We start from the raw sequence: 19,569 nt of genomic DNA, 5'->3' as shown, positions 1-19,569 counted from the left end.
TAATTATATAAAAGACATAAGACAAAGAACATAATCATTGTTAATTAAATATGTATGAAAGAGAGACTTACATTTCAAGTTTAAAGTAGTCCATGATCCATTTCTCATAAAGATGTTAAAAGATTATTATAACCTTAACCCTTTATTCATTCAGACCCTCGTGGAAATTGCCTTTACCTAAACAGAACTATGCAAAATTGGAGGAAACCAAAGATCCGATTGGTTTGGAATTTTCTTTGAAAATTATACTATAAATATGCGAGGAAGTATAGCAGCGAAACGCTATAGTTGAATTGTAGGAAGCAAGTGTTAATGGCTCTGGTTTGTACAGTGTCGTTGCTTTCCAGCTGGGGCATCCGCAAATCGTTGATTTGCTCTAAGAATGATGGTTTGGCTCTCTCGCAAGAACTTTCAAGTACAAGCCGAATGTTAAAGCGAAAGAAATCTGTCACACCAATAACCCCAAGCATGAACAATGCAAGTAGTGGAATGTTAAGGCCAAAGAAATGTGTCATACCAATAACCACAAGCGTTAGCAATGCTCAACAAAGACACACAGGAAATCATCATTCCAACGTGTGGGACGATGACCTCATACATTCTCTCTCAACATCATACGCGGTATTTTTCTTACTCTCATAATTACATATTCCCTTATCTTCGTACTTTAGAATTAATCGGTTTGTTTAAACACTGCAATTTCACAAGTTAAAATCCTTCATCAACCTCTGCGTGGAAGATAACTTTGTATTTCATTGAAATGCGATGTGATCAAGCAGGCACCTGCATATCGTGAACGAGCTGAAACGCTTGTTGAAGATATCAAACACCTATTTTTGAGTGCCATGGAAGTTAGGTACAGCGATGGTGATGATGATTTAATCAGTTGTCTTCAGAATGTTGATACTATGGAATGTCTAGGAATTGATCGACAGTTTCAATCTGAAATAAAAGTAGCTTTGGATTACATTTACAAGTTAAGCATTATACATGAATTTGATTTACCATTTATAAGAGTCAGTGATTGCACGCACTTCTAGATTCATTGCTTGATCATTAAAACCTCACTTCTTCATGATGTGTAGTTGTTGGAACGAAAGGGGCATCGGGCCGGGATCAAGAGATTCACTCAGCAAAGATCTCAACTCTATGGCTTTGGGATTTCGGGCACTCAGAATGCATCGATACGACATCTCTTCAGGTCACATAGATTAAAATATACACTTGATGTTGTTTGATTGTTAAATAAAAATATTTAATACTTTAGTTCTCACAGAATATCATGCATTGATGAAACATATGTTTTTGAGAATTTCAAAGATGTAAACGGGGAGTTCTTCTGCAATTCCAGTGGTGAAAAAGGAAGAGCTGATAACGAAGTGAGAAGCATGTTGTCATTATTCCGAGCTTCAAACATTTTGTTTCCTAGAGAAAAAGTGATGGAGGAGGCAAAGACATTCACAACACAATATCTAACCCAAGTTTTAACAGGACACACTATAGCTGATGTCGATCAAAGCCTTAGGAGAGAGGTAAGTTGCAAACACCTATTTCAACTTCTAGTATTGTATGAAAACTCTTCGCATCTGCAAATTTTTTATTTATTTTGTATGTTGTACCGTCTTAGCATCGGTTGGTACATATCTGATTTGGTTACTGTTGTCAAGGTGAAATATGCATTGGAATTTCCATGGCATTGTAGTGTGCCTAGATGGGAGGCTAGAAACTTTATCAAAATATATGAACAAAACTATTCATTGTTAAAATAATAATTTCAACTGCAGGTTTATTTTTGATGCGATCCATTGCAGATCGCAGATCGCTACCCCCTCCACTTCTTGTCCCATGCGCTGCAATGATGACGATGATGCGATGCGATCCGATCGCATATCGCAGTTTGCTCCATATGTTTGTGCTTCAATTTGTTGTGTTCAGCCAAATGCGATTTCGCGATACGATTCGATCGCAAATCGCAAATCGCACCAACATAATTTTCCATTTTTTTTCCTCCCGATAGCCTTCTGCGATGTGATCTAAATGAAGTCAATGGTTGAAGTACAGGCCAACAGCAAAATATATTTGACGTGATGTAAAAGTTTCTTTACAGCCAGTAAATGTCAGTAAAACAGTAAATGCAATTTACTGTGGGTTGGTAAGTTTTGGTGAAGATTTTAATTTTATTTCATTGGGAGTATGGACACAAGTAAAAGCTGGTAAAACCATTTAATTTTTATTATTTCTTTTACGGAAGCATGGCCAGTGAAAAGGTGAAGTAATTTCCTTTTAGTTGTCATATATATGTAATGTTTTTTTTTTTTGTTTCTTGTGATGAAAATGAAAAGAGATGCACAGCAGTGTGATGTAAAGAAGGAGCACGCAGCAGCCGTGAATGAAACAAGCAGTAAATGTAAATGTAAAGTTTTTTTTTAAAACAGTGAATGTAAAAGAGATCTTTAGACACAATAGTGTAAAATCTCAGGAGAAGACAAAGTAATTTTTTTTGTTAAATGTTCTTGGTGAATCCCTCTGAGAGAGAGGAAGATCATATTTTTGTAACAACAGTTTCTTTCCTTTATTAATGAATAGAAATTTGTTGGTGTGTGAGAACTCTGTCAGCTGCAAATAAATTTTTTTAAGTTTCCGCTGTGTTAAGATCCTGTGTGTGAAAAACAGAGCATTGTTCCCTGGTCTTTTAAGTTTGAAATCACCTGAAATTTCCAACAGTGGTATCAGAGCTAATCCAGGCTCTTTGAAGGGTTCAAAGAAGCTGAAGGAAGGCCCACGGGGCTTTGGATTGACGGTGAATGGATGCGCTGTTAAGGCACTCCTTGCAATAGGTCACCGGTTCAAATCCCCGTGGGTACGTAGGTTAGTCTTAACAAGCAAAAAAAAAAAAAAAAGAAGCTGAAGGAAGGATTCTTATTGTAGCAACTTCTCCAGCAGTGTGAAGACTCAGGCAAAAGAATCCAAGGTATTTCTCAAGTTTTTTTTTTGTGTGTTGCTGTTGAAGACAGTCTGTTATTTTGAATACACAGTGAAGTATTTGAAGCATAGTTAAGAGTGAAAAAATGGCTGGCACCAGCACCAGCAATAGCATGGGTATGCAGCTCCCATTATTTGATGGTAAAAAGTATGACTATTGGGCAATAACAATGAAAGCCTTGTTTGCTTCCCAAGACTTATGGGAAATAGTTGAGGATGGTTTTGAACAACCAGCAGATGAAAATGAGTTTAATGCATTAACTCAGGTAGAGAAGGATCTGTTAAAGAGCCACAAGAAGAAGGACTCAAAAGCCCTCTTCTTCTTGTATTAGGCAGTGCATGGAAGCATGTTTCCAAGGTTAGCAACAGCTAAGACATCCAAAGATGCATGGCAAACTCTCAAGACAGCCTATCAATGCATGGAGAAAGTGAAGACAGCAAAACTACAGTTGCTGAGGAAAGATTTTGATAACCTGTGCATGAAGGAGTCAGACAATATTGACTATAAACTGGCTTGGTCACACAAATAAGATATCATGGAGAGATACTTGAAGAAAGGAGGATTGTGGAGAAACTATTGAGGTGCCTACCCTCAAGGTTCCATGTGATTGTCACCACCATAGAAGAGACAAAGGATCTCTCAAACTTTTTAGTTGATGAGCTTCATGCATCACTGATCACACATGAGCAGAGGTTGAGTAGAAATGAAAACTCATCTCTAGAGCAAGCCTTCAAGACCCAGATGTCCTTTGGAAGAGGAAGAGGTCAAGGCAGAGGAAACAAGAGAGGAAGAGGCAGAAGCCAGAACAGAGGCGGAAGGAACAGTCCAGCAAATGCTCAAGGAAGAGGCAGAAATCCAAATCAGAACCAAGGTCAAGGCAGCAGCCAACAAGGAGGACAGCATCATGCTCAAGGACAAAGGTATGAAAAACCCAATGTCCAATGTTATTATTGTAAAAAATATGGGCATTATGCCAGTGAATGTAGGAAGAAGCAGCATGATGTGAATAATAGATCTAATGCAAATATTACTAGAGAAAATGTCAGCCAAGATAATGTATTGTTAGCTTGTAACATGGCTGAAACAAATAGTGAAGATATATGGTTTCTAGACTCCGGTTGCAACAACCATATGACAGGGAACATAGCTTTGTTTTCTTCTTTAGATCAAAGTGTGAAGTCACAAGTCACACTTGGGACTGATAGCAAAATTTCTGTTATGGGTAAAGGAGAAGTTAAAATATTTACAAATCAAGGAGAAAGGAAAACCATAACAGATGTCTATTATGTTCCTGGAATGAGATGTAACCTCTTGAGTATTGGACAGCTTGTTCAAAAGGGTTACAATGTCTTCTTTGAGAATGATGTATGCACCATCATGGATAGAGCACCCAGCAAGCGATGCATTGCTGAAGTGAAGATGACAAGGAACAGGATGTTCCCTCTCAGAATAAGAGCAGAATTGAAAAACAAAGAAGTAATTGCAGCAGTTTCCCAAGAGGCTCTCCAAAGTGTGCCAAAGGATGAAAATTGGTTGTGGCACTTGAGATTTGGACATCTCAACTTTGGAGGTCTTAACTTGTTGAGCAGAAAAGGAATGGTATGAGGATTACCATTGATAGAGAAACCGGACAGCCTTTGTGAAGGCTGCATATTAGGAAAACAACACAGAGAAAGTTTTCCAAGCGCGAAAAGCATAAGGGCAAAAGCACCCTTAGAGATTGTCCACTCAGATTTATGTGGACCGATGCAAAATCAATCTTTAGCAGGCAGCCAATATTTTCTAACATTTATTGATGATTTTACAAGAAAACCATGGGTTTATTTCTTGAAGAATAAAAGTGAAGTGTTTGAAAAATTCCGAAATTTCAAAGCACTCATGGAAAATCAAAGTGCGCTGCACATCAAAGTTTTGAGAACAGACAGAGGAGGTGAGTATATCTCCAAAGAATTTTTATGTTTTTGCAGAGAAAATGGAATACATAAGCAGTTTACAGCAAGGTACACCCCACAACAAAATGAAGTTGCTGAAAGGAAGAACAGAACCATTATGGATATGGTGAGGAGCATGTTGAAGGCAAAGCATTTGCCAAATGATTATTGGGCTGAAGCCGTAAACTGTGCTGTATATATCTTGAATAGGTGTCCTACAAAAGCTGTAATGAACAAAGTGCCGGAAGAAGCATGGAGTGGGAGAAAGCAAGGAGTCACCCACATGAAATTTTTTGGATGTGTGGCCTATACACACATTCCTGATCAGCTAAGGAGGAAGTTGGACAACAAAGGGGAGAAATGTATCTTCATCAGATACAGTGAGGAATCCAAGGCTTACAGGTTGTATATCCTATCCACCAAGAAATTCTTTGTGAGCAGAGATGTTCAGTTTATTGAGGAGGAAGCTTGGGATGGAAGCATAGAGAAAACAGTTAATGTTAAAAACTGTTTGTCTCATGATGAAGATGATGAGGAAATGGTAGAAATACATCCCCAAACAGTAGCGCCAACACAAGGACAGCAAGGAACACCCTTGAGGAGAAATGAGAGTGCTTCTCCAAGCACACCACAAGGAGGAAATTCAAGTGCATCTTCAAGCACTTGCACACCAAGTGAAAGAGGTAAGAAATTCAGAAACTTAAGTGACATTTATAATGAAGGAATGAATTCCTTATTTGCCTTGTATTGTCATGTTGATGGTCCTATTCATTTCGAAGATGCTATTAAAGATAAGAAATGGATAGAAGCTATGGATGAGGAGATGAATGCCATAGAAAGAAACAAGACATGGGATTTGGTTGAGCTACCAAAAGGTAAAGAAGTCATTGGAGTCAAATGGGTCTATAAGACCAAGTGCAATGATGAAGGCAAAATTGAAAGACACAAGGCAAGGCTGGTTGTCAAGGGATACAAGCAGCAATATGGGAGAGATTATGAGGAAACTTTCGCACTGGTTGCAAGAATGAAAACCGTGAGAGCAGTGCTGTCCATAGCAGCACAAAACAAATGGAAAGTTTACCAAATGGAGTGTTAAAGGAGGAGGTTTACATTGAACAACCACTAGGCTATGAGAAGAAAGGCCAAGAGCACAAAGTGTGCAGATTGAAGAAAGCTCTTTATGGGCTGAAGCAAGCGCCAAGAGCGTGGTATAGTAGAATAGACTCCTATCTACTGGAAAATGAATTTGACAAATGTGAGGGAGAACCCACAGTCTACATCAAAGAAAAGGATGGCAAGATTTTAATTATTGTCTTGTATGTTGATGATGTTATTTTTACAGGTAATGATGACTACCTCATTGAAAACTTCAAATCAGTCATGAAAGAGGAATTTGAGATGACTTTCATGGGTTTGCTGAGATACTTCTCAGGAATAGAAGTAGATCAAAATGAAAATGGGATTTTTATCTCTCAAGCAAGATATGTAAATGAAGTGTTGGAAAGATTCCACATGCAAGAGTGCAAGGCAGCAATCACTCCCACGATAATGGGATTAAAACTCAGCAAAGAGGACAGCAACAAGGATTTTGATCCTAGCTTGTATAAGAGCATAGTTGGCAGCCTTATGTATTTAACTGCAACTAGGCTTGACATAATGTTTGTTGTTAGTTTGATTTCCAGATTCATGGAGAGGCCAAAAGAGGCACATTGGCAAGCAGCAAAAAGAATTCTGAGGTATGTCAAAGGTACAAAAAGAATTGACATTTTCTATACTTTTTCAAAAAGCTCAGACTTAGTTGGCTACACCGATAGCGATTGGGCTGGAAGTGTGGATGATCGGAAAAGCACTTCCGGTTATGTCTTTCACATGGGTTCAGGAGCAATTTCATGGGCTTCCAAGAAACAGCCAATTGTGGCTTTATCTACAGCAGAAGCAGAGTACGTGGCAGCTACAACAACAACATGTCAAGCAGTTTGGATGAGAAGAATGTTGAGGAGCTTAGGCCAAGAGCAGGCAAAAGCAACAGTTATTTTTTGTGACAATAGCTCAGCTATTGCGTTGTCCAAGAATTCTGTGTTTCACAAGCGAACGAAACACATTGATACAAGATTTCACTACATCAGAGAATTGGTGAACAATGGAGAAATTGTTTTACAACATTGCAGCACTCAGGAACAGGTTGCAGATATTCTGACCAGGAAATTGGACCAGAAAAGCTTTGAATTTTGGAGGAAATGTCTGGGTATGATTGATAACCCAGCAGTTGAAATTAAAGGGGAGTGTTAAAATAATAATTTCAACTGCAGGTTTATTTGCGATGCGATCCATCGCAGATCGCTGCCCCCTCCACTTCTTGTCCCATGCGCTGCGATGACGATGATGATGCGATGCGATCCGATCGCATATCGCAGTTCGCTCCATATGTTTGTGCTTCAATTTGTTGTGTTCAGCCAAATGCGATTTCGCGATGCGATTCGATCGCAAATCGCACCAACATAATGTTCCATTTTTTTTTCCTCCCGATAGCCTTCTGCGATGCGATCTAAATGAAGTCAATGGTTGAAGTACAGGCCAGCAGCAAAATAAATTTGACGTGATGTAAAAGTTTCTTTACAGCCAGTAAATGTCAGTAAAACAATAAATGCAATTTACTGTGGGTTGGTAAGTTTTGGTGAAGATTTTAATTTTATTTCAGCGGGAGTATGGGCACAAGTAAAAGTAAAAGCTGGTAAAACCGTTTAATTTTTATTATTTCTTTTACGGAAGCATGGCCAGTGAAAACGTGAAGTAATTTCCTTTTGGTTGTCATATATATGTAATGTTTTCTTTTGTGTTTTTTGTGATGAAAATGAAAAGAGATGCACAGCAGTGCGATGTAAAGAAGGAGCACGCAGCAGTCGTGAATGAAACAAGCAGTAAATGTAAATGTAATTTTTTTTTTTTAAACAGTGAATGTAAAAGAGATCTTTACACACAGTAGTGTAAAATCTGAGAAGACAGAGTAACTTTTTTTGTTAAATGTTCTTGGTGAATCCCTATGAGAGAGAGGAAGAACAAATGTTCTTGGTGAATCCCTCTGAGAGAGAGGAAGAAGTTTGTAACAACAGTTGCTTTTATTAATGAATAGGAATTTGTTGATGTGTGGAAATCTCTGTTTGCCCAGAAATTTTAAAGCTTCCCTGTGCTAAGATCTTGTGGAGAAAACAGAGCATTGTCTCTGTGTTTAGTCACTTTGTTTTTGGAATTTTACCAGAAAAATTCACAACATTCATGGCTCAAGTACTAACCCTGTCCATAAGATCTCAAGGGTACAGGAAAATGAATCTTGAATTACTATAAGTGTTCTCAATACACTAATCTATGTTCACCATGCATTCTTTCAGGTCTAATAGTATGAACCAGAAAATTTTCGACTTGGCGAAATTGGACTTCAATATTTTGCAATGCACACATAAGAAAGAGATGCAACTTATCTCGAGGTGCACTGGCATTTGGCATTTTCATTACCTAGGATGGGATAGATTATGTATCTAATCATTATGTAGAGATAGATTCCTTGTCAATTTAGTGACATGACCGGCTGCAATGCATACATTTATAATAGGTGGTGGGCAGAGTCATATCTGCCGAAGCTGAATTTCTATAGGAAACGTCACGTGGAACTTTACTTTTGGGCGGTTCGGAGCACATTCGAGCCCGAATTTGGTCCCAGCAGAATCGCCTTCACAAAACTTTCAACACTGATGATGGTTCTCGATGACCTATATGATACTCACGGAACATTAGATGAAATCAGAATCTTCACCGAGGGAATGAAAAGGTGATGTCAAATTCAAATTATATCGAGTATCGTGTAGAAATTGGTTGCAATCCATTCATTCGTAGTTAGTTTCTCCGACATTTTTTTTCTTAATAAACATCCATCATTATTTTATTTTCCCAGATGGGATAGATCGTTAATCGGCCGCCTTCCAGACCACATTCAAAAAATATTCGACTTCTTCATCAATACAGCGAATGAATGGGCTGCTGAAGTGGAAAATAAACAAAGGCGGGATATGGCAGCGTACATACGAAAAAATGGCGTATGTGTTGTTTATATAATATACTACTCAAAACATATTTCTAATTCCTTTTTTTCATTTTATAAAAGGTTGTTATTATTCTGTCTGAGTGAATGAAATATCTGACCGGTTGCCTGCCTTCATTTTTAGTGTGAGTGATACCTTGAGTCTTATTTGCAAGAAGCGGAATGGATGGCGACTGAATATGTGCCCTCGTTTAATGAGTACTATAAGAATGGCCTCGCTAGCTCAGGGATGTGTGTGTTAAATTTGATTCCGCTTCTGTTAATGGATCAAATTCTACCAGACGACATTCTGAAGCAAATAGTCTATCCATCCAAGATCCATGATCTGTTAGAACTGACGGTCTGAGTCAAGGACGACATAACAGACTTTGAGGTATTTGACATTCAAATTAATGTTTATTAATTTAAACATAAGATGAGATTAGGATTTGTTTTAACATTTGCTGCTATCTATGTGTTTGAATTTGAAGCAAGAGAAGGAACGCGGGGAGGTAGCTTCAAGTTTAGAGTGTTATGTGAAAGACAATCAGGAATGTACCTGTGAAGATGCTTTAAATCATATGAAAGGCATCCTGGATCTTTCTGTCAGCCAACTGAATTGGGAATTTCTAAAGCATGACAATATAGTGCCGCTGTGCTGCAAAAGGTTTACTTTCAATCTTGCACGAAGCATGCACTTCCTCTTCAAATACAAAAATCGCATATCCCTTTCTGACAATGAGGTAAAGGAAAAAATATTCAAAGTTCTTATGGAGCCAGTGAAGCTTTAAATATTATACTGATGGATGGCACATAGCCTTATTATTAATTATCACGTGACGTGGGTTCTGTCTCTCAAAATATTCCATGTGTCTGGTTCGACAGGACGTTTTAAAACTTGTTCCTAATATATTTTTAATATCATAAACCATCCCATCGTGTTCATCGTGTGTCTCCATTTTGATGGCAAAGTCTTGCCAACCTTTTTATATTGTTAAAAAATTATACGTTACTAATTTCAAAAAAAAAATCATTGTTTTCCACGTTATTAATTTAATCAATTTTTCCTATCTTTTCTCTATTATTTATGACATTAACTAATTTTTTTATAATTTATGGTATTAAATATTTTTTTTTAATAGGTAATATAATTTTAATTAAGAATTGGTTTTTTTGTTGTTTAAAATATATTTATAAAGAAGCAAGATGGCACATTGTAATTGTACATTTACTACAAGTAGTCGAATAAGTCCATAGTAAAAAAAGGTACTTGCTATGGAGAGTTGATGACCTATTCGATTAGTTGAGAAGGGCCAAAATTTTCTTTGAGATAAATTCAAGATATGGTTACCATTAGGTAAAAATTAAAGACAAGGGAATCCATAAGAAAATATTTGTGGTGGTTCCGTTTGGGTTCACAAATGCCCCAACCACATTTATGTGGTTGATGAACAATATCCTTTGTTGGAAATAATACTGAGAAGGGGGGGGGGTGAATCAGTATTATCAAATTCTTTTCAATCTATCTTCCTTATTATACTTTGAATAATTCTTCAAATATTGATCATTACTTTGTATGTCAGTATCATAAAATAATGAGCAGGAACAAGAAAAACAAATAGTCACACAAAAGAACACCAGATATAAGGTGGAAACCCAATGTGGGTGAAAACCACCTGCTGCAATATGTCTCTATCTTATTTCAATTAGAAATTCCTTTTACAATGATTTTGTACTGGTGCAGTCCTTTACTAGTACGCAGGCTACAACCTGCAGAGAGCTACAACCCTCTCTCGTTCTCCAGCTTCTCCTGGAAGGGAGATACAACCCCCTTAGCTCTTGTACTAGCCAAGATACTAGTACGTAGGTGCTGGCCTACTGAAGGCTACAACCTTCTCTTTCTTCCAGGGACCACGTTTCATAAATTTTCATACTGGATCCATGAACATCAATCAATCATCAAGTATATCTGCATCAAACAATCTCCTTTTCCCAATTAGCACTGAATCACGTAAACACTTCTCTGACAGCTGTACCCAGAACACAGTAACAGTAACCACACACCAAATTCTGAACCCAGAACACTGCAACAATAGACAAAGGCAGCTAGATCATAATTTAAAGATATACGCTACTTCAACAACCTGAAACCTGCATGCAGATCTATAAAGGATAATTCCTTCTTTCAAATATTCAGACACTAATTAACCCAGATTGTCAGATTTATAGATCAAGCATGTGCCTCATATAACAGATCAAAATCATGCAAAGATACTATTATTCAAGCATAAAGATTATGACCCATCAATAGAACTTATCCTTCTTTATGCGCTAAGGTTCCCCCTTCATTCAGATCCAGATCTGCACCATAACCCAATCACAAATATTTCAGATCTAGCACTTATTAGATATTCAATTTATTCGATGATGCTTTGCCAAATGATCTCCTTCCTCTTTTATAGTCTTAGGCCTTCCACAATACCACGGTCCAAAACCATACGATCAAAAAAAATGTTGGACTAATACCATGAACCAACCATGAAAGTGGGTGAGATCAACACTTTTGGATGCAATAGCACGAGCCAAAACCATAGGATCAAAAACTATAGGACTAATACCATGAACCAACCATGATAGTGCGTGAGATCAACACTTTTGGATGCAATACCACGGACCAAAACCATAGGATCAAAAAACTGTCGGACTAATACCATGAGCCAACCATGAAAGTGCGTGAAATTTTCTCTTTATGAAAGGAACTTTTCTCTACATGAAAGTGCGTGAACTTTTTCTCTACATGAAATAAACTTTTCTTTGCATAAAAGTGCGTGAACTTTTCTCTACATGAAATAAACTTTTCTCTACATAAAAGTGCGTGAACTTTTCTCTACATGAAATAAACTTTTATATGCATAAAAGTGCGTGAACTTTTCTCTAGATGAAATAAACTTTTCTCTGCATAAAAGTGCGTGAACTTTTCTCTACATGAAATAAAATTTTCTCTGCATAAAAGTGCGTGAACTTTTCTCTACATGAAATAAACTTTTCTCTGCATAAAAGTGCATGAACTTTGCTGCACTATAATTTATCATCTGAGATGAGTGGGTTTCCATCAAGTACAACATATGTATCATAATGCCAACAATCTCCCCCTTTGGACTTGATGGCAACAACAACCAATCACTCTACCCCTTTGACATCAAGGGCAAAGGGTTATACTCCCCCTAAGAACATGCTCCCCCTGACTATAAACCAGATCTGCAAAGAAGAACCATAATCCATCAAACACCATAAATGACCATGAAAGAGATATAGACGTATTGCAGCAATATTCAGACCAGCATCCATGATCTCCTTTTGTACTTCCTCCATAATGCCAACAATGCATGATATGCTCCCCCTGAACCTGTGCCATTCGATTTTTGACCAATCCGCAACCCAGCACATGTACGCATATACTTCAGATGAACCTTGCGTACAACCAACAATCAGAAGAGATTCAACAACAAGATGATGCATCAACAACCCCCAGCTTTTGCCTAAGGTATTCAAAGGTCTCCCTAGGCAATGGTTTGGTGAGTATATCAGCAACCTGTTCCTTAGAAGGAACATACTCCAACTTGACCTTTTTTTCAAGCACTTGTTCCCGGAGAAAGTGATACTTGATTGGTATGTGCTTGGTTTTTGAATGCATGACTGGGTTCTTTGAAACGCTGATTGCACTTGTATTATCACATAAGATGGAGATGGGTGGTGTATAAGTGATTTGAAAATCCTGCAAGGTCTGCATCATCCAAAGGAGTTGAGTGCAGCAAGATGCAGCAGCAACATATTCTGCTTCAGCTGTAGACAAGGCAATTGAACTCTGTTTCTTGTTGAACCAAGATACTAATCTGGAACCCATAAAGAATGCACCACCACTTGTGCTCTTCCTGTCATCCACGCTTCCGGCCCAATCTGCATCAATATAAGCATGAAGTGTGAGATCTGTATCTCTAGGATACCATAAGCCATAATTTTGAGTCCCTTGAAGATATTTGAAGATTCTCTTTACTGGCTGAAGATGAGTTTCCTTTGGATTTGCCTGAAATCTTCCAACTATTCCCACTGCATGCATGATGTCTGGTCGAGTACCTGTCAAATAAAGTAGACTTCCAATCATAGATCTGTAGGTTGGTTGATGTACTGCTGCTGATTCATCATTTGCACTGAGGCTACATCCTGTGACCATGGGTGTACATACTGGTTTTGCATCTTCCATGCCATATTTCTTCAAAATCTGCTTGAGATACTTGGTTTGAGACAAGAAGATCCCTCCCTTTTGTTGGATTTGCAGGCCAAGAAAATATGTCAATTCTCCAAGCAAGGACATTTCGAATTCTTTCTGCATCACCAAGGCAAAGCTTTGACTCATAGATTCTTCATTGCTGCCAAAGATAATGTCATCTACATACACAACAAGTATTAGCAATTTGTCATTTTCAATTTTTATATAAAGATTGCTATCTGCTGATCCTTTTGAAAAACCTTGTTGATGAAGATATTTGTCCAAACGATAGTACCAAGCCCTTGGAGCTTGTTTAAGACCATAGAGAGCCTTTTTCAGTCTGCATACAAGATTTGGATCATTTCCAAGAATGAAACCATCTGGCTACTCAATGTATACTTCTTCTTCTAAGTCTCCATTCAGAAAGGCTGATTTCACGTCCATTTGAAATACTTTGAACTTTTGAAAGCTTGAGAGAGCAAGGAACATTCAGATGGCCTCAAGTCTTGCAACAGGAGCAAAAGTTTCCTCAAACTCTATTCCTTCTTGCTGCGCATACCCTTTACAAACAAGTCTTGCCTTGTTTCTAATTACTTCCCCATTTTCATTCAACTTATTTTTGAAGACCCATTTTGTCCCTATAACATTCTTATCCTTTGGTCTAGGAACCAACTCCCAAGTGTTGTTCTTTTCGATCTGCTCAAGTTCTTCATCCATTGCTTTGACCCAACATTCATCTTTGCATGCCTCTTTTACATTTTGTGGTTCAGTGGAGGAGAGTAATGCCAAATAGCTTGAAGCTTCTGCAATTGTTCTTCTTGTTTGTACACCTCCTTCTTTCTTCCCCAAAATCTGAGATTCTGGATGATTCTTCTGAACGTACCGGGATGGAGTCTTCTCTTCTATTCTTATCCGTTCCTCTGGTGCTCCTTGAGGTTCTTCTTCTTCATCATTCTGTCTTTGAGGGTAGTCTTCATATTATTCGATATTTTCATGATTTACTTGCCTAGGAATGTATCCCTTTTCATCAACCACTACATCAATGCTGTCAACAATTCTTCCAAGTCTTTTATTGTAGCACTTATATGCTTTGCTGTGTGGAGAATAACTAAGAAGAATGCCTTCATCTGCTCTAGGTTCAAGTTTTCCAAGTTGCTCATCAATATTCTTAATATAGCATTTTCTCCCAAAGATTTTGAAGTGCTTTACTGAAGGAGTCTCACCATACCAGAGCTCATGAGGAGTTTGAGTGTTGTTCACTCGGACATTTGTTTTGTTGAGAATAACAACCGCAGCATATGCGGCTTCACCCCAGAAAGTTGCGGGAGTTCCAGACTCATCCAGCATAGCACGGGCCATTTGTTGGACTATTATGTTCATCCTTTCCACCACTCCATTTTGCTGAGGAGTTCTAGCTGTATAGAATTCTCTTCTTATCCCATGTTCTTCACAGAAATCGAAAAATTCATTTGAGGTAAACTCCCCACCTCTGTCAGACCTGAGGCACTTAATTTTGTAACCTGATTCATTTTCAACCAAGGATTTAAAGGATTTGAATTTCTCGAATGCTTCGCCTTTGTGCTTCATAAGTCCTAACCAAACAAACCTGGAGAAATCGTCAATGAATAATATCAAGTATTCTTCTCCTCGAGGTGTCCTTTTCCTAAATGGACCACATACATCTGTATGGACTAGCTCAAGAGGCATGCTAGCTGATCCTTCCTTCTCTGGAAAGTTAGTTTTGGTTTGCTTTCCAAATTGACATGATTTGCATATGGTGTTGTCTGGAATTTTGATATCTGGAAGACCACGAACTGCCTGATATTTGCATGCTTTCCTTATTTGTGAAAAACTTAGATGCCCCAACCTTCGGTGCCATAACCAGTGTTCATCATCCTTGCTCAAATAGCATTGTTGTTGTCCTTCTTCAAATATGTATAGATTATTTGGAGTTCTTCTACCTTTGATCACTGTTTCACCTGTATCAAGATCACGAACACGACATCCGTTTGATCTAAATATCACCTCGGTTCCTTGATCACACATCTGGCTGGCACTTAGAAGATTATGCTTCAATCCATCAACATACAAAACATTTCCAGCTTTGACGTTTTCTTTTAACTGAGCAGTGCCTTTTCCTTTTATAGTTGCAGGAGTATCATTTCCAAAAGAGACTTTCTTTCCCTTTTCTAAAGCAGAATATGATTCAAGTTTTTCTTTATCACCTGTCATATGTTTCGAACATCCACTGTCAATGTACCATAGATTTTCTTGTCCTTCTGCATAAAATGCTATCCCACATCTTTCTGTTTGTGGTTCCTTTATTCTCCATGTTTTGGTGCTTGAGGCTTGTTCCTTTGTCTGCTGAAACCTGCTCCTGCATTCAGAATCTTCATGACCAAAGTTATTGCAAATAGAACATTCAACTTCATTTTCAAGAGCCGAAAAGTTGTTATAGGTCCTTTTTGTAATCCCGATCATACTTCTTTGTTTTTGAGCTTCTCTAGTCATGATTGTTTTATATGCAACACATTGAGCTGCTTTGTGACCAAAGTTATGGCAAGAGAAACATTGCCCATTGAAGAAACTTCTGCGACTATCAAATCTACCTGCCAAATGATTGTAATTTCTATTGTCATCCATTCTTGAAGCAAATTGAGAAGATTTTACCTGTGGCTCGTTGTAGCTTTTGTTCATCCTTAAGACAGATTTCCCCTGGTTTACCTGATAGTCTTTGTTCGTTCTTGATGTAATTCGTCCCTGCTTTACTTGGTGATCTCCATTGTGCTTTTGCTCATTCCTTCTTGCTGCATCAAGATAACTCTTTGAGGTGGATGCTTGAGATGTTTCTCCATTATACCCCAGACCTGTCTTGTTTAGCGGAGAACGTTGTACATTGATGATCTCATCCAGAGTTTCAGATCCTTTGACAAACTTAAGATTAATAGCCTTTGTTTTCTCAATTTCTTTTCTAAGGCCAACAATTTCACCTTCTAACTTTTCAAGATATTTTTCTTTTTCATCAATTTGAAATTGTAGAGTATCAATGATCATATTATTTTCTTCTATACATGTCTTAAGTCTATAAATCTCTTCATAAAAACTATCCACATCTATAGCATCCATGTAATCATCATCTTCAAATGCCATTAAAATTTTATAGTCATTACCTTGTTCATCTTCATCACTATTTGATAGACCATCACTGTCTTCATGAGTGTAGTAGCTTTTCTTATTTGCATTCTGTTTCTTGTTCCATCTGGCAGGTTCCTTTCCTTTGTCAATCTTATCCTTATGAGGACATTTGGCAGCATAATGACCTACTCTTCCACAAGAAAAGCATTTAAAAGGTAGCTTACCTCTGAACCTTCCAGTACCCCGTTGAAGATTTTTGACAAAATTTGATTCTTCTTCTTCTTCTGGCACGTGACTTGATTCATAGTAATCTCCTTTGCCTGAAGCCTTAAAAACAACTTCTCTCCTGTCTGATGGACCTCCTTTTCTCATTTCATAAGCAGTTAGAATTCCGTGTAGCTGAGACATACTAAGAGTTCGTAGATTTTCCTTTTCTTCTATTGCAGACACTTTAGATTCAAACTTGGGGGACAATGATCTTAGGACTTTTTCAACCACAACAGCCTATTTTATTTCTTCACCCAAGTTTTTCATACAATTAACAATCTCATCTACCCGAAGGAAATAGTTAGCCACACTTTCATCATTATACATTCTGAGATTCTCATACTGAATCCTGAGGGTTTGAAGTTTTGCACGTTTTACCTGTTCATCTCCTTCGTAGCTCAAAACAATCTTGTCCCATATTTCTTTTGCGGATTTATATTGAATAACCTTCACGAATTCAGATTGAGATAGACATCCTAGAAGAGTATTAACCGCCTTTGCATTTGTTTCATATTTCTTCTTCTCAGCTGAATCTGTAGGAGTAGCTGATGGAAAAGTATACCCTGTTTCTATAATGTCGCATACTTCTGTACCCAAAGATTGAAGATAGGCAGTAACTCTTACCTTCCAATATACGAAGTTTGTTCCATCAAAAATCGATGGCCTGATTGATGCTTCCCTCTCGTAGTTGCTCATGATGTTAGATCTTCCTTCAAGCGATCAAGCTTCTTCAGAAGGACCTGCTCTGATACTAATTGTTGGAAATAATACTGAGAGGGGGGGGTGAATCAGTATTATCAAATTCTTTTCAATCTATCTTCCTTATTATACTTTGAATAATTCTTCAAATATTGATCATTACTTTGTATGTCAGTATCATAAAATAATGAGCAGGAACAAGAAAAACAAATAGTCACACAAAAGAACACCAGATATAAGGTGGAAACCCAATGTGGGTGAAAACCACCTGCTGCAATATGTCTCTATCTTCTTTCAATTAGAAATTCCTTTTACAATGATTTTGTACTGGTGCAGTCCTTTACCAGTACGCAGGCTACAACCTGCAGAGAGCTACAACCCTCTCTCGTTTTCCAGCTTCTCCTGGAAGGGAGCTACAACCCCCTTAGCTCTTGTACTAGCCAAGATACTAGTACGTAGGTGCTGGCCTACTGAAGGCTACAACCTTCTCTTTCTTCCAGGGACCACGTTTCATAAATTTTCAGACTGGATCCATGAACATCAATCAATCATCAAGTATATATGCATCAAACAATCTCCTTTTCCCAATTAGCACTGAATCACGTAAACACTTCTCTTACAACTGTACCCAGAACACAGTAACAGTAACCACACACCAAATTCTGAACCCAGAACACTGCAGCAATAGACAGAGGTAGCTAGATCATAATTTAAAGATATACGCTACTTCAACAACCTGAAACCTGCGTGCAGATCTATAAAGGATAATTCCTTCTTTCAAATATTCAGACACTAATTAACCCAGATTATCAGATTTATAGATCAAGCATGCGCCTCATATAACAGATCAAAATCATGCAAAGATACTATTATTCAAGCATAAATATTATGACCCATCAATAGAACTTATCCTTCTTTATGCGCTAAGGTTCCTCCTTCATTCAGATCCAGATCTGCACCATAACCCAATCACAAATATTTCAGATCTAGCACTTATTAGATATTCAATTTATTCGATGATGCTTTGCCAAATGATCTACTTCCTCTTTTATGGTCTTAGGCCTTCCACAATACCACGGTCCAAAACCATAGGATCAAAAAAACTGTTGGACTAATACCATGAACCAACCATGAAAGTGCGTGAGATCAACACTTTTGGATGCAATACCACGAGCCAAAACCATAGGATAAAAAACTATAGGACTAATACCATGAACCAACCATGAAAGTGCGTGAGATCAACACTTTTGGATGCAATACCACGGACCAAAACCATAGGATCAAAAAACTGTCGGACTAATACCATGAGCCAACCATGAAAGTGCGTGAAATTTTCTCTTCATGAAAGGAACTTTTCTTTGCATGAAAGTGTGTGAACTTTTTCTCTACATGAAATAAACTTTTCTCTACATAAAAGTGCGTGAACTTTTCTCTACATGAAATAAACGTTTCTCTGCATAAAAGTGCGTGAAATTTTCTCTACATGAAATAAAATTTTCTCTGCATAAAAGTGCGTGAAGTTTTCTCTACATGAAATAAACTTTTCTCTGCATAAAAGTGCGTGAACTTTTCTCTACATGAAATAAACTTTTCTCTGCATAAAAGTGCGTGAACTTTTCTCTACATGAAATAAACATTTCTCTCAATAAAAGTGCGTGAACTTTGCTGCACTATAATTTATCATCTGAGATGAGTGGGTTGCCATCAAGTACAACATATGTATCATAATGCCAATAATCCTTAGCCTACACTTAGATAGATTTGTATTCGTTTTTGTAGATGACATCCTAGTTTACTAAAAAACCAAAGAAAAACATGAAGAGAATTTGACTCAGTGTTTTTATTGTTGTGGAAACACAAGTTGTGTGCAAAGCTTATAAAATGTGATTTCTTCAAATCACAAGTTTACTGTTTGGGGCATGTCATTTCTACTAATTTTTACAAATGCGGTCAAAATCCACCTTGAATAGCTCAAATGACTTAGATGATGATTGCATTAGATTCCTGTTTTTGAGAGGACCAAAATTGACCTAAATATCACCTTATTTGGACAAGTGAAAGTTGAGTTTTGAATTATTTCATTCATATATGTATTATGGAATGGGTCGGCCGTAACCACATGTGTAACTGCTTAGGTCGGCCTCAACCCGAAGTAGACCCTCAGGAAATCCTATAAATGGAAGAGATATCAAGCTCATTTGGAAACATTGATCAA

The 19,569-nt window shown here is 37.7% G+C and overlaps 1 pseudogene; it reads left to right on the top strand.

Annotated features, from left to right (window-relative positions):
* Positions 1-312: 312 nt before the first annotated feature.
* On the top strand, positions 313-9,777 carry LOC149264890 (delta-selinene synthase-like; annotated as a pseudogene).
* The last annotated feature ends 9,792 nt before the right edge of the window (positions 9,778-19,569 follow it).

This window comes from Pinus tabuliformis, chromosome 6, assembly GCF_031772625.1.
Source record: "Pinus tabuliformis cultivar Carrire ecotype Pingquan chromosome 6, CPIR1, whole genome shotgun sequence".
Lineage (NCBI taxonomy): Eukaryota > Viridiplantae > Streptophyta > Pinopsida > Pinales > Pinaceae > Pinus > Pinus tabuliformis.
This window is presented reverse-complemented; position numbering and strand designations above follow the sequence as displayed.